Below are 16,941 nucleotides of genomic sequence, written 5' to 3' on the forward strand. Positions count from 1 at the left end.
GCTTTTTGAGGGAGATGAAACACAATCACATAAAGAATGTACTAGCTGGGCGTGGTGGCTCATGCCTGTAATACCAGCACTTTGGGAGGCCAAGGCAGTCGGATCACTTGAGGTCAGGAGTTCCAGACCAGCCTGGCCAACATGGTGAAACCCCATCTCTACTAAAAATACAAAAATTAGCTGGGCGTGATGGCATGTGCCTGTAGTCCTAGCTACTCGCAGCTGGTACGAGGCACAAGAATCTCTTGAACCTGGGAGGCAGTGGTTGCAGGGAGCTGAGATTGTGCCATTGCACTCTAGCCTGGGCGATAGAACGAGACTCTCGTTTTGTCGTAGGGAAAAGCATTTCCTAGCCAGGCGTGATGGCTCGTGCCTGTAATCCCAGCACTTTGGGGGGCCAAGGTGGGTAGATCACTTGAGTCCAGGAGTTTGAGACCAGCTTGGGCAAAGTGGCGAAACCCCATCTCTCTACTAAAAATACAAAAGAACTAGCTGGGCATGGTGGTGCACACCTTTGGTCCCAGCTGCTCAGGAGGCTGAGGTGGGAAGATCACCTGAGTCCGGGAGGTCGAGGCTGCAGTGAGTTGCAGTGGCGCCACTGCACTCCAGCCTGTGTGACAGAGTGAGACCCTGTCTCAAAAAAAAAAAAAAAAAAAAAAGTTACCAGAATCAATGGTGAATGTCCTAACTTTTGGTTATAGATTGTTCCTCTCATTGAAATGTTCTGTGCTAGGGGCAAAGATTGACTTCTGGTGTGCAATGGTAGTCTTTAGAAACACTTCTACATCTATATTTAAGTATGTCAGCATGCAGTATTACATTAGAATCTTTCTAATGTTTTTTGGGCTTCAAGCCTTTGAGCTGTAAGTAGCAAAACTTCGAAATTTATGTGAATACTTTCACATTATAACTTATGACTTTTCCCATGGTACTGAATATTTGTATTCTCTTACCTTGTTTTTTTTTAAAATTACCGTACAGTAAAATAAACTTTTTATATTATAAATTTTAACCCATGTACTGATTTGTATAACCAACACCATAGTCAGGATACAGAATAGTTGCCTCACCTCAAAAACTCCCTAGTGCTATCTCTTCGTGGTTAAATCTTCCCCTTATCCAAATAACCAAAACCAAAAAGTAAATGCCATTTTGTGTTTTTATTGTGGGAAGCAGTTACATTGCATCCTTGCTATTCCTCTTTATTAGGGATTTAATCTAAGCATGATGGGCTAGAAAGGATAAAGTCAACAGTCTCTTCATTTTTTTTTGAGAAATTCATCAACTTTCTCATGCATTTAGTGTTTAGGAATAAAAACATTTGGCTAGTTATCTCTTCCAACAGGTGGCAGTGTTGTGCTATATAATAGGATTTACTAATAAAGATTGTGGCTTTTTGTCAGCTGGACGATAATTGCTGTACATTTTTTACGTCAGAAAATCAAGATGGTTAATTAAGAACTGACATTTAACTATTGAAATTATTTTTTAAAGTCTATTTCAAAATTCATCTTATTCTTGTAATGTTACTAGTAAAGCAGTCTATGGATAAAAGTATTCCTTAATACATTTGTATTTGTTTTCAGTGTTTGCAGAATTATGAATTAACTCTTTCCTTAAGGTTAACCTTTGTAGCAGGAATAACTCCAGTGTTGTGGATGAATCTGTGAGTAATAGAGGCTTATCAGTGTGACTTCAGATGTTTTATGTTTCAGCCTTCTCTATCACATGTAGGAATCCCTTTATAACATCTCTGGTAGTTGGTGGCATTGATCAGTAAATGGAGCAGCCATGGAAGAAAGATACAGGTTCTAATTGCCAGCATCCTGATTGTGAAGCCTTAATGGAGATGTTCAGTGAGAAATGATGAAGAGGAAGCTTGTGAGACATTTGCACTTAGGTGACTCATAGGTTTTCAAAGCTAACCCATCCAAAAAATGGATTCTCTTTTTCTTTATACTTCCAGCAACTTAATGTCTGGCAGTATATACTTCCCTAGGGACTGGGGCTGCCATTCATCCAGAGGCTCCTGAGTAATATCCAGGGTCACTTTAAGACCTCTCAGTGTTCTCTAACTTCTACCTCCTAAATATTTTCAAATATGGCCACTTCATCTTTACCTCTCTCGTTGCACAGAACAATGATTTTTCACCTAGATATACTGCTTCCTAATTGATCTGCCAGGATATATTATTACCCCTATTTTTCACACAGCAGCCATTTTTGAAAAATGTAAAATCTGATCATGTCACTCCCCGTATTTTTATTCTTAAACAAGTTTGTGAGAAAGTTTGTAAGTTTCTGAAAAAAAAAGAAAAAGGAAGGGGACCATGTTGATTTTATCCTTTCTAGTCCATCATACTTAGATAAAACGCTTAATAAAGAGGAAAGGCAGGGATGCAACATTACTGCTTCCCACAATAAAAACAGAAAATTATACTGAGCATTGGAACTCTTTTTTTCCTTTTTTTTTTTTTTTGACAGAGTTTTGCTTTGTTGCCCAGGCTGGAGTGCAGTGGTGCGATCTTGGCTCACTGCAATCTTTCCTCCCGGTTTCAAGCAATTCTCCTGCCTCAGCCTCCCGAGTAGCTGGGATTACAGGTGCCCGCCACCATGCCTGGCTAATTTTTATGATTTTAGTAGAGATGGGGTTTCACCATGTTGGCCAGGCTGGTCTTGAACTCCTGACCTCAAATGACCCGCCCACCTTGGCCTCCCAAAGTGCTGGGATTACAGGTGTGAGCCACCATGCCTGGCCTTTTACTTTTTATTTTACTTAGAATAAACCCCAAATATTTAACTTGACCCACAACATTCCTCCCTCCTCCCTGTTCTGTGATCTGGCCTCTCTTCTTTCTGTTATAGTCTCGTCTCATGCCAGTTTCCCCTTGTTCACTGTGCTCCAGCTTCTCTGGTGTTCTCTTTGCTCCTTAATTGGAGGAGGTGGGGAGAATAGATTCAAGGAAACCTGTTTGTAAGCAAACATACATTTCAGGTAATGAAAACAAGGCTTAATCCTATATTGAAATATGTGGGTCAGGGGACATTTTCATAGTAGTCACGAAGCCATCCATCCCTTTGTCACTTTTCAACTCCTCAGACTGAATCTAGAGATAAATGCACATCTGAGTACAGATTCTGTGTGTGGGGAAAGTTATGTTCTAATAGAAAAGGAAATTTAAAACTCGACAGTGATTACCTGTAATACTGTTAGTTGTGAATAATCCTTTATATTTGGTAGCTCTCGCTTAGTTTGACTTTATTTTTGTAATTTCATTCTTCTAGCATTTCATTATTTATTAACTTTGATTTTTCTGTATGACAGCCTTGCCTCACTAACCACTTGGACTATACAGCCATCTGGGGCTTAGAGGCTATTAGTGGCATCCCTAATAAGTAATAGTTGTGCAGTCTGTGCTTGAGTTTCTTGTTTCCAAGGCAGTTCATTCCTGCTGGAGATAGTTTTATTTATTAAGAAGTTCTTCTTGGCCAGGTGCGGTGGCTCACGCCTATAATCCCAGCACTTTGGGCGGCTGAGCTGGGCAGATCACTTGAGGTCAGGAGTTCGAGACCAGCCTGGCCAACATGGTGAAACCTCGTCTCTACTAAAAATACAAAAATTAGCTGGGTGTGGTGGCGCATGTAATCCCAGCTACTTGGGAGGCTGAGGCAGGAGAATTGCTTGAACCTGGGAGGTGGAGCTTGCGGTGAACTGAGATTACGCCACTGCACTCCATCCTGGGCGACAGAGTGAGACTCCATCTCAAAAAAAAAAAAAAAATGTAGATTCCTGGTGGATTGAATCTACTTCTAATCTTGCTCCCTGTTGAAACCCCATTAAAACTGCAGTAAAAACCCAATGGACCTGGAAAATAGACAACATCAACATAGTGTAGAGTACTGAAAAGCCTAAGAATGAGTCAAAATTAACTGACACCCAAGACTTATGAATCCTGAGTTGGCAGAGGGAAAAACTATGAACCAATCAGATTTATCCTCTAAATCCTCATAAAGCTCAAGAAGTAGCAAAGCCAAGTATCTCTGAAAATTGAGGTGCAAAAGACATGAAATAAGGAAGATTGGATAATTGTCGCTAAGAAACAACTCTCCCAATGCATACTATTCACCTTGGGACAGATTCTGGAGGTTCAGAGCAGATGATCTCTGGATAAAGTTGTGTTTCTGTATGGGAAGTCACTCCCAGAATTTCTCAGGAAATTTGTATGTTATTTTAAATCCCAAACCCTGAGGAAAGTTACTGGTAATTCCAAATTGGGAAAACAGAATCATTTTCATGAGAATTAAAGATCTGTGGTCAATAGTATTAGATATGATTGGTTCTTAGAGCTCCACTGATGTCAAGTGGAAAGCAAGAGCAGGACATGCTGACACTGACTAAAACCTTAAGTTGTACATCTCTGGGAGCTGAGACAAGAGCATCTAGGAGATAAGCTTGTGATCTAGACAGCCAGTCTCATAGCTGTTGCCATCTTATGAATAAATGTGTTTTTATACTCTATCTGATGCTAACAGTTATTCTTACAAATAAATAATAATACATTTGTATGCATAGTCCACTTCATATAAACGCTATTAGTGGTGTTTCAAGAAATAAAAAATTTGAAAGCAAAATAAGTCCTAAAGTTGGCAGTACAATATATTATTCTGTATGGTAGCATATTAGTCCGTTTTCACACTGCTGATAAAGACATACCTGAGACTGGGCAATTTACAAAAGAAAGAGGTTTAACTGGACTTACTGTCTCATGTGGCTGGGGAATCCTCACAGTCATGGTGGAAGGCAAGGAGGAGCAAGTCCTGTCTTACATAGATGGCAGCAGGCAAAGAGAGAATGAGAAAGATGCAAAGTGGAAACCCTTGATAAAACCATCAGATCTTGTGAGATTTATTCACTACCACAAGAAAAGTATGGGGGAAACTGCCCCCATGATTGAATTATCTCCCATTGGGTCCCTCTCACAACACATGGGAATTATAGGAGTACAATTCAAGATGAGATTTGAATAGGGACACAGAGCCAAACCATATTGTTCCCCCCCGGCCCCTGCCAAATCTCATGTCCTCACATTTCAAAACCAATCATGCCTTCCCAACAGTCCCCCAAAATCTTAACTCATTTCAGCATTAACCCAAAAGTTCACAGTTCAAAGTTTCATCTGAGACAAGGCAAGTCCCTTCTGCCTATAAGCCCGTAAAATCAAATGCAACCTAATTACTCCCTAGATAGAATGGGTTTACAGGTATTGGGTAAATACAGTCATTCCAAATAGGAGAAATTGGCCAAAACAAAGGGGTTTCAGGGCCCATGCAAGTCTGAAATCCAGCAGGGCAGTCAAATTTTAAAGCTCCAAAATGATCTCCTTTGACTCCAGGTCTCACATCTGGGTCATGCTGTTGGAGCTGCCTATGGTCTTGGGTAGCTCCACCCCTGTGGCTTTGCAGGGCATAGCCTCCCTCCAGGCTGCTTTCATAGGCTGGCGTTGAGTGTCTGTGACTTTTCCAGGTGGATGGTGCAAGCCATCAGTGGATCTGCCATTCTGGGGTCTGGAGGATGGTGGCCCTCTTCTCACCGCTTCACTAGGTAGTGCCCCAGTAGGGACTCTGTGTGGGGGCTCCAACCCCACATTTTCCTTCTGCACTGCCCTAGCAGAGGTTCTCCATGAGGGCCCTGCCCCTGCAGCAGACTTTTGCCTGGGCGTCCATACATTTCCATACATCTTCTGAAATCTAGGTGGAGGTTCCCAAACCTCAGTTCTTCTGTGTGCCTGTAGACTCACCACCATGTGGAAGCTGCCAAGGTTGGGGCTTCCACTCTCTGAAGCCACAACCCAAGCTCTACATTGGCCCCTTTCAGCCACAGCTGGAGTGGCTGGGACACAGGGCACCAAGTTCCTAGGCTGCACACAGCATGGGGACCTTGGGCCTGGACCACAAAACCACTTTTTCCTCCTGGGCCTCTTGTCCTGTGATGGGAGGGGGTGCCGTGAAAGTCTCTGACATGGCCTGTATCCATTTTCCCCATGGTCTTGGCGATTAACATTGGGCTCCCTGCTACTTTTGCAAATTTCTGCAGCCAGCTTGAATTTCTCCTCATAAAATGGGCTTTTCTTTCCTATCACATTGTCAGGCTGTAAATTTTCTGAACTTTTATGCCCTGTTTCCCTTTTAAAATGGAATGCTTTTAACAGCACCCAAGTTACCTTTTGAATGCTTTGCTCCTTAGAAATTTCTTCTGCCAGATACCCTAAAAATCATCTCTCTCAAGTTCCAAGTTCCACAAATCTCTAGGGTGGGGCAAAATGCTGCCAGTCTCTTGCTAAAACATAACAGGAGTCACCTTTGCTCCAGTTCCCAACAAGTTCCTCATCTCCATCTGAGACCACCTCAGCTTGGAACCTTACTCTTCATATCACTATCAGCATTTTTGTCAAATCCATTCAACAAGTCTCTAGGAAGTTCCAAACCTTCCCACATTTTCCTGTCTTCTTTTGAGCCCTCCAAACTGTTCCAACCTCTGCTTGTTACTCACTTCCAAAGTCACTTCCACATTTTTGGGTATCTTCAACAACACCCCACTGCTGGTACCAATTTACTTTATTAGTCCGTTTTCATGCTGTTGATAAAGACATACCTGAGACTGGGCAATTTACAAAAGAAAGAGGTTTAATTGGACTTACAGTTCCATGTGGCTGGGGAAGCCTCACAATCATGGCAGAAGGCAAGGAGGAGCAAGTCCTATCTTACATGGATGGCAGCAGGCAAAGAGAGAATGAGGAGGATGCAAAAGCGGAAACCCCTGATAAAACCATCGGATCTCTTGAGGCTATTCACTATCACGGGAACAGTATGGGGAAAACTGCCCCCATGATTCAATTATCTCCCACTGGGTCCCTCCCACAACACGTGGGAATTATGGGAGTACAATTCAGGATGAGATTTGAGTGGGGACACAGAGCCAAGTCGCATCAGGTAGTGTTATTCTTGCTATGTTGTGTATCTAAATACTACCCATGTTTGTTGGTGTTTTTGAGTTTAAATATTCACTATAGACTGTCATCCTTTGTAAATACTTTAGGAGAGGAATTACAAGAGAAAAAGATATAGTGTTTTTGTGGGATACTTCAACACGAAATGAGAACTTGATCTAAAATTAGTGAAAGCAATATTCAAAGGCAAAACAAAAATGAGAGGAGGCAGACAAAATAGTTAATCATTAAGAAGGTAAACAAGCTTATATGAAGCAACATACTCCTTTTTTTTTTTTTTTTTTTTTTTTGAGATAGAGTCTTGCTCTGTTGCCCAGGCTGGAGTGCAGTGGCACGATCTCCGCTCACTGCAACCTCTGCCTCCCGGGTTCACGCCATTCTCCTGCCTCAGCCTCCCGAGTAGCTGGGACTACAGGTGCTTGCCACCACGCCTGGCTTTTTTTTTTGTATTTTTAGTAGAGACGGAGTTTCACCAAGCAACATACTCTTAACATTCAATTTAAAGATGCTTTTTGATGCACTCAGATTAATTTGATCAATGTCAATGTTAAATGGATGAATTTTTTCCTGTATCAGGAATATTATGAAACAAAGTTCAAGACTATTGGAAAAGGCAAGTAATACTTGGTGTGTTTCAAGCTTTCATATTAAGAGTGATAACTTCTAAATACAGTATTACCTTTCAGTTTTTAGAATGATTTTTATTTGGCATTTATTTTTGTATTAAATGTTTCCTTTTTTTTTTTTTTTTTTTAGACAAGAGGCTCACTCTTTTGCCCAGGCTGGAGTGCAGTGGTGCAATCTTGGCTTACTGCAACTGCTACCTCCCGGGCTCAAGTGATCTTGTGCCTCAGCCACCTGAGTAGCTGGGATTATAGGTGTGCACCACCATGTCCAGCTAAATTTTTTGTAGTTTTAGTAGACGAGATTTCACCATGTTGGCCAGGCTGGTCTCGAACTCCTGGCTGCAAGTGATCCATCTGCATTGGTCTCCCAAAGTGCTGGGATTACAGATGTGAGCCACTGCGCCCAGCCTATTGTTTCTTTTTTAATTTCTTCTAGTATCCCGTGTCTGTGTCAGATACAAATCATTTTTATACATTTTCTCAATATATAATTTTTTTTTTTTTTGAGACGGAGTTTCGCTCTTGTAGCCCAGGCTGGAGTGCAATGGCACTATCTCAGCTCACTGCAACCTCTGCCTCCCGGGTTCAAGCAATTCTCCTGCCTCAGCCTCCCGAGTAGCTGGGATTACAGGCTTGCACCACCATACCTGGCTAATTTTTGTATTTCTTGGTAGAGATGGGGTTTCACCATGTTGGCCAGGCTAGCGTTGAACTCCTGACCTCAGGCAATCCACCCTCCTTGGCCTCCCAAAGTGCTGGGATTACAGGTATGAGCCACCACACCTAGCCTCAATATATAATTTTTATACTGTATTGGTTCATACTAGTAATAAGCCATAGGTTTATAATTGTATCTTTATTTTTTAAACAGAAAATCTTTTAAAGTTTTAGTATAACTCTATTACAAAAAGATGATTCACTATTTATTTTTATTTTTAATTTTTTTAGAGACATGGTTTTGCTCTGTCACCCAGGCTGGAGTGCGGTGGCATGATCCTACCTCATTGCAACCTGGAAGTCCCGGACTCAAGTGATCCTCCCTCCTGAGTAGCTGGGACTATCGGTGCATACCACCATGCCTGGCTAATTTTTTTTTTCTGCCATCTGTGTTTTAATATATGTTTTAAACAGAGTGCAGTGGTGTGATCTCGGCTCACTGCAACCTTTGTCTCTTTGGTTCAAGGAATTCTGCCTCAGCCTCTTGAGTAGCTGGGATTATGGGTGTGCGCCACCATGCCTGGCTAATTTTTGTATTTTTAGTAGAGACAGGCTTTCACCATGTTGGTCAGGCTGGTCTCGAACTCCTGATGTCAAATGATCTGCCCACCTTGGCCTCCCAAAGTGCTGGAATTACAGGCCTGAGCCAGTGCACCTAGCTCTAGACCCCCAGTCTTAATCATAAGCAAATACCCAAGGATTACCAGTTATTTGAGGAAAGCATCCAGCATCAAAGGTGGATGGTGGGAATTAAGCAAAACAAAAAAGCAACTTGGAAGAAATACAGACTTTGCAGGGGAAAAAAACAATTACCAACAATCTCCTACCCCAATTACAGATATATTCAGAGAGATGAGATGAAGATGAATAAAAACAGGATGCTGTATAAAGGACTAGCCATAAAACTTACCAGAGACTTGGGCAGGGAGAGGGGGAAGGTAGGTAGGGAGAGGTCGTTCAAATGAGTACAAAGTTATAGTTAGGAGGAATAAGTTCTGGTATTCTATTCCACAGAAGGGTGATTATGGTTAATAGTAAGGTATTGTAGCAAAATTGCTAGAAGAGAGGCTTTTGAGTGTTCTTACCAGAAGGAAGTGATAAGTGCGTGAGATGATGGACATGCTAAATACTCTGATTTGATCATTATATAACATATATATGTATTGAGGCTGGGCATGGTGGCTCATGCCTGTATCCCCAGCACTTTGGGAGGCCAAGGTGGGCAGATTACTTGAGGTCAGGAGTTCAAGATCAGCCTGGGCAACATGGCAAAACCCCATTTCCACTAAAAATACAAAAATTAGCCAGGCATGGTGGTGCATCCTGTCATCCCAGCTATTTGGGAGGCTGAGGCAGGAGAATCGCTTGAGCCAGGAGGCAAAGTTTGCAGTGAGCTGAGATCACGCCACTGCACTCCAGCTTGGGTGACAGAACGAGACTCTGTCTCAAATAGCAAAAGAAAACAAGACAAAAAAACCATATATATGTATTTAAACCTCAAATTGTACCCCTCAAATATATGTAATGACAATGTGTCAATAAAAAAAAAAGTCCAGCTAGAAAATGAAAAAAGTTTAAAACATGATAGTGGAAATGAAAATCTTTGGAAGGTTGTAAGATAATGGTCAGGAAATCTCCTAAGAAGTAGGCAAAAAGACAGAGGACACTTAGCTGACTGTTCCTGAGGTTCAATATTTATACAGTTGAGTTGCAGATAAAATAGGGGGAAATGAAAAGGTGAAAATAATTCAAGAAAACGACCAACAGTAGAAGATTGAAGTTTGCAGATTGAATGTGCCTGCCATGTGTTCAGTCTAATAAATATACCCACACTGGGGCCCATCATTAGGAAATTTCAGGACACCGTGTGGTAAAGAGATGATTCTGGAGTGAAAAAAACCCAGATCACATATACAGGATCAGGAATCAGAATGACTTTGGATTTCTATGTAGCACCCTGGAAGTGTGAAAGCAGTGAAGCAATGCCGCCTTCAAAATTCTGGAGGAATATGAGTGTAGTGGCTCACACCTGTAATCCCAGCACTTTGTGGGGCCGAGGCAGGTGGGTTTCCTGAGGTCAGGAGTTCGAGACCAGCCTGGCCAACATGGTAAAACCCCGTCTATACCAAAAATACAAAAATTAGCTGGGCATGGTGGCGGGCGCCTGTAGTCCCAGGTACTCTGGAGGCTGAGGCAGGAGAATCACTTGAACCCGGGAGGTGGAGGTTGCAGTGAGCCGAGATTGTGCCATTGTACTCCAGCCTGGGCGACAGAGTGAGACTCTGTCTCAAAAAAAAAAAAGTTTCTTTTTCCCTGGAGGGATAGAAGAAAAACAAAAGAAGAAAAGAAAAGCAAGGGAATGATTAAATCAGGATAATAGCTACCTCGGTGGAGGGAAGGGGATGGGATCAGGGTGTCTTAATGTCTTGGTAAAAGTCCGTGTTTTAATAGGGGTAGTGGACACTTGGGAGTTTATTGTTATTAGTTTCTCTTCGTATTCACATATATATTTTATATATTATATGTGCAGTCATGTGCCACTTAGTGACATTTCAGTCAGCAGTGAACTGCATAGATGACACTGGTCCCATAAGATTATAGTACTAAATTTGTACTGCACCTTTTCTGTGTTTAGATACACAAATGCTTATCATTGTGTTATAATTGCCTACAGTATTCAGTACAGTGACATGCTGTACCTGTTTATAGCCTAGGAGCAGTAGGCCATACCATACAGCTTAGGTGTGTTGTAGGCTGTACCATCTAGGTTTGTGTAAGTACACGCTATGATGTTCACACAATGATGAAATTGCCTAACTATACATTTCTTAGAATGTATCCTGATTGTTAGGTGACACATGACTATTTGATACATGTGAAAATACAAACTTTTTAAAAAGCAGATTCCCACCTTTTGACTCAATGGATCAGAGATTCTCTTTCTCTCTCTCTCTTTTTCATTCTTTTGACAGAGTCTCGCTCTGGCCAGAGATTTTCTAAATAATGGTCAGGAATCTGCATTGTAAGTCTTACTCTTTGGTAAGAATATTACCGTAGTTGATCTGTTGTTCTTATTGTGTTATCTAGTATTACTGATGTGGTATGATGAGCACATAATAAAGTGGGTACATTATTTCCCTACATTGAGTTAACCATGCTCTCTTATATATGTATATATGGAAATTGTTGGTCTCTGATTAGTTACACCCAGGTGTATGCTAGTGACCCTTATTTTTTCATGAGCCTTTAATACCCTCATTTTAATTTCTCTCAGAATATGTTAAGAACCAAACCACAAGATTTCTGCTGTCACTGCACTGAAATTGTAAAAAATGTGGGATGGGATATTACATGTGCTCTAACATGTATTAAGGATCCAACATCTTTTTACAAAAATGAAAAAAAAACCATCAACAAATACAGTATTGTTCTTAAAGATTGCTGGTTGGAGCAGTTATCTCAGAAGGCTCCCATGTGACTTGCTACATTTAATCACAATGAAACCCTGGCAGCTGCTTATTGTTTTAGTGTCACTTGTATATTCCCTGGTGGAAAATCTAGTTTTTCAGCTCAGTTGTGAAACAAATATCACAGATACCAGCACTGTGGTGTTTTGGAAAGGGCTTAGCACCTGAGGTTTCAGTTAAGATCTGATATCCAGTAATTTATTTTTCACTTTGGACAAGTTTACCTAACCTTTCTGAATCCTATTGTTTGTTTGTAATTTAGGTCACCAGTAATACCTACTGGAGTTGGGAGAATAAAATGAGATAGTTTATGTCAGGCACCTGCTGCACTGCCTAGTTGTTAAAGAAATATTATTTTCCTTCTGTAAACATCCTTTACTCAAGCCAGACATCTGGGAATCATCCATAAATCTTTTCTATTCTTCACCTACCAAAGAGCTATCCATTTCATCTTCTTAGTAGCTCTAGAAAGGGAATGAGACATGACCCATATTTTATAACATTGGGCTTTAGGCAGTAACTATTAATAAATCAACTCTTTAGGACATATCTTAAAATATATATATATATATATATATATATATATATATTTTTTTTTTTTTTTTTTTTTTTTTTTTTTTTTGAGACAGAGTCTTGCTCTTTCACCCAAGCTGGAATGCAGTGGTGTGATCTCAGCTCATGGCAACCTCCTCCTCCCAGGTTCAAGCGATTCTCCTGCCTCAGCCTCCCAAGTAGCTGGGATTAAGGCATGTGCCACAACGCCTGGCTGATTTTTGTATTTTTAGTAGAGGCAGGGTTTCACCATGTTGGCCAGGCTGGTCTCAAACTCCTGACCTCTAGTGATCCGCCTGCCTCTGCCTCCCAAAGTGCTGGGATTACAGGCGTGCGCCACCGCATCTGGCAACTCATAATAATTTGAGTTGGTGTTGGAATAATGGTCATTGTTATTTTTACTTTCATTTATTTTTATTTTTGGGCTTAACATTTTCATGTGTGAGTTTAGCCTTGCAGGATGTTAATAGTGAAAAAGTGTGCACTTTGCACAGAGACACTTCTAGGTTCAAATCTAAGTTTTGCAGTCTTAGGCCCTCAGGCAAGTTAGGTACCCCTTCTAGGCTGGCTTTATGATATTTTTTAAGTGTGTTAATAAGATTTAGTTACGGGCTATCACATCATTAAAAGATAAATTTATATGACAGTGCAGAAGGCCAAGAAGAGCCAAGATACTCTTCAAGAATAAAGTGGGACAATTTGTTTTATCAGATATGAAATTAAAAAAATAAAACTGGATTAACAAAGACAGTGTTATATTGGTGCAGGGATACACAACAGTCTTGGTTAGTAAAGTAGATTGGTGGGACAGAATAATACAGAAATAGACATGTGAATATGTAGATACTTAATTTATTATAAAGATAACATGCAGAACAGTGACGATATATTTCAGTAAATAGTGCTGGAGCATTTTATATATATGCATGTTCATGCGTACACACACACACACACACACACACACACACACACACACAATAAAACAAAGTGAATCAAGACCTGTATCTCATATTACACCCCAAATGAATTCTCAGTGGATTGTGGATCTACCTGTGAAAGGCAAAACAGTAAAGATTATAGGAGATAGGCCAGGCATGGTGGCTCACACCTGTAATCCCAGCACTTTGGGAGGCTGAGGCAGGTGGATAACGAGGTCAGGAGATCGAGACCATCCTGGCTAACACGGTGAAACCCCGTCTCTATTAAAAAAATACAAAAAATTAGCCAGGTGTGGTGGCAGGCGCCTGTTGTCCCGGCTACTCAGTAGGCTGAGGCAGGAGAATGGCGTGAACCCGGGAGGTGGAGCTTGCAGTGAGCCGAGATTGTGCCACTGCACTCCAGACTGGGAGAGAGAATGAGACTCCGTCTCAAAAAAAAAAAAGATTATAGGAGATAATATAGGAAAATATCCGTGTGACCTTACAGTATGAAGAGTTTTCTTAAATGGACACAAAAAAGCATTAACCATAAAAAATGATATATTGGAATTTATTAAAACCAAGAATTTCTGCTTATCAAAAATCATGTTTAAGAGAGTGAAAGGCAAGCCAAAGAGTAGGAAAAGATGGTTGCAACTCTATGACAAAGGGATTATGTATAGGATGTGGGAAGGACTACAAATCAGTGAGAAAAAGGCCAGTAGAATAATGGTAATAAAAGATAAGAGAGAAAAAGACAAGCCAATAGAATAATGGGTAAGAGAGAAAAAGACAAGTCAGTAGAATAATGGGTAAGAGACTTGAACAGGCACTTCACCAAAAAGAATATCCAAGTGGCCAGTAAAAATAAGAAAAGGTGCCAAAGACCACAAATCATTAGAGAAATGCAAATTAAAATCATAATGGCATATAACTGTTACACACCTGCCAGAATACTAAATAGAAGGATTAATAATGCAGAGGGATTGTGGGAATATGGAGCAATGGAGCAAGGAATTTTTTTTTTTTTTTAGAAAAGGTCTTGCTTTGTTACCCAGACTGGAGTGCAGTGGTACGATCTCGGCTCACTGCAGTCTTGACCTCCCAGGCTCAAGCAATCCTCTCACTTTAGCCTCCTGAGCAGTTGGGCCTACAGACATGTGCCACCACACCCAGCTAACTTTATTTATTTTTTGTAGAGATGAGTTCTCACTATGTTGCCCAGATTTGTCTTGAATTCAAGTGATCCCTCCGCCTCAGTGTTCCAAAGTGTTAGGACTTTTTTTTTGAGACGGAGTGTTGCTCTGTTGCCCAGGCTGAAGTGCGGTGGTGTGATCTTGGCTCACCGCAACCTCCGCCTCCGGGGTTCAAGCAATTCTCCTGCCTCAGGCTCCTGAGTAGCTGGGATTACAGGCGCATGCCACCATGCCTGGCTAATTTTTGTATTTTTAGTAGAGACGGGGTTTCACCATGTTGGTCAGGCTGGAAGTGTTAGGATTATAGGCATGAGCCACCATGCCCAAGGAAATTTTTTTACACTGTTGGATATAACCACTTTGGTAACCTGGCAGTGTAGAAGCAGAATGTATGCATGCTCTGTGACTTTGTAATTTTACTTCCACAGAAATGGTGGGCATGTGTGCGTTGAAGTAGTGTGTATAAGAATGTTTATAGCACCACTATTTGTACTAGCTCAAAATAGTTGTGTGGGGAGATTTCCATCAACAGTATAGTAAGTAAATAATTATACATTTCAAACGTGGACTACTGTACTGTAATGAAAATGAACAAACTCAATTTACACAATATGGATGAACCTTAAAAACATGATGTTGAACAAAACCCACACACAAAAGAATCCATACTACTGTATATGATTCCACTTAAATAGATTTTAAAATCAGACAGTACAAAACTAGAATGTTAGAAGTCAAGATGATAGTTACCTTTGGAGAGGAGGGAGGGGTTAATGATTGGAAAGAAGTGGGAAGGAACCAATGGGCTACTGGCAGTCCTCAATTTCTAGGACTCTGGTGGTTACATGGGTGCTTGCTTTGTTTTAATTCATGGGGCTGAACATTTATGTTTTGTGCACTTTTCTTTGTGTGATAGACTTTAAAAAAAAAGAACCACTCAGTTTTTAATACCCAGTAAATATTCAATGTGAGATCTTCCTCGTCCTCCATCTAATTTGTAAGTATTTGCATATGCCTTTTGCCCATTAGTCTGTTTCAGTCTTGATGTTGTATTTATTAATTTGACTGAACTCTTTAAAGATTACTAGAGACAGTTTTAGCCAGCAAGGCTTTGCCCTTGAAAATTCACTCAGGCTGGAGTGCAGTGGCGGGATCTTCGCTCACTGCAACTTCAGCCTCCTGCAACCTCAGCCTCCTGCAACCTCAGCCTCCTGGGTTCAAGAAATTCTCCTGCCTCAGCCTCCTGAGTAGCTAGCTGGGATTACAGGCACCTGCCACCATGCCCGGCTAATTTTTGTATTTTTAGAAAAGATAGGCATCTCCATGTTGGCCAGGCTGGTCTCGAACTCCTGATCTCAAGTGATCCGCCCACCTCAGCCTCCCAAAGTGCTGGGATTACAGGTGTGAGCCACCATGCCTGGCTTTTTCTTTTTCTTTTCTTTTCTTTCTTTTTTTTTTTTTTGAGACAAGGTCTTTCTCTGTTGCCCAGGCTGGAGTGCAGTGGTCCCATCACAGCTCACTGCAGCCTCAGCCTCCCAGACTCAAGCAATCCTCCCATCTCAGCCTCTCAAGTAGCTGGGACCTCAGGCATGCACCACCATGCCCAGCTAATTTTTCTATTTTTTGTGGAGACAGTCTTCCACTATGTTGTCCAGGCTGATTTTAAACTCCTGGGCTCAAGTGACCTGCTGACCTTGCCCTCCTAAAGTTCTGGGATTATAGGTGTGAGCCACTGCACCTGGCTGGGTTTTTTTTTTTTTTTTTTTTTTAAGATGTGTTCTTGCTTTGTTACCCAGGCTGGAGTACAGTGCCATGATCTCGGCTCACTGCAGCCTCCGCCTACTGGCTCAAGTGATTCTCCCACCTCAGCCTCCTGAGTAGCTGGGAACAGGTGTGTGCCACCATGTCTGGTTAATTTTTGTATTTATTTATTTATTTTTTTGTAGAGGTGGGGTTTTGCCATGTTTCTCAGGCTAGTGTTGAATTGAGCTCAAGTGATCTGCCTGCCTCAGCCTCCCAAAGTACTGGGATTACAGGCGTGAGCCACTGCGCCTGGCTTAGATTCTAATATTAATACATACTTTTTTAGCTTTTGAATCAAAATACTCTAAGTATTTGTGTAAAAGAGATTTTTTTTTCCAGTAGTGTAGGAGATGAAAACTTTACTTTTATTCAAGTTATGAAAATTGCTTTCATGCTTTATTCTTTAACAATAATTTTGGACAAATAGCAAGATGGCTATCTAGAGGCAGCTAGGAGGAGCCTCTCCCACTGAGACCAGGCCATCAAGTAGGCCAGCACACTCTGAACAGATCTTTGGAAAGAAGGCATTGAGAGTGGACAGAGGGAGGATGCAGATACCAGGCTGAAAGGGGAGGAAGCTGGAAACCCTGCACAGGGTTGCCAAGCACCATGGTTTGTCGCTGGCCCTGAGTCGCTCCTAGGGATGGGGTGAGTGA

The 16,941-nt window shown here is 41.3% G+C and overlaps 1 protein-coding gene across 28 annotated transcripts in view; it reads left to right on the plus strand.

The window, feature by feature from the left end:
- Positions 1-16,941, plus strand: part of LOC100977063 (cytochrome c oxidase assembly factor 1 homolog) — a 121,066-nt gene that overhangs the window by 7,082 nt on the left and 97,043 nt on the right. The window contains exon 2 of one of the 28 annotated variants that reach the window (XM_057302856.1): positions 11,323-11,372. The exons of the other annotated variants lie outside the window; for them this stretch is intronic. The gene's annotated coding sequence lies outside the window, so the exon portion shown is untranslated. The remainder of the gene's footprint in view (positions 1-11,322; positions 11,373-16,941) is intronic. 28 annotated transcript variants of the gene reach the window in all.

Source organism: Pan paniscus, chromosome 6, assembly GCF_029289425.2.
Source record: "Pan paniscus chromosome 6, NHGRI_mPanPan1-v2.0_pri, whole genome shotgun sequence".
Lineage (NCBI taxonomy): Eukaryota > Metazoa > Chordata > Mammalia > Primates > Hominidae > Pan > Pan paniscus.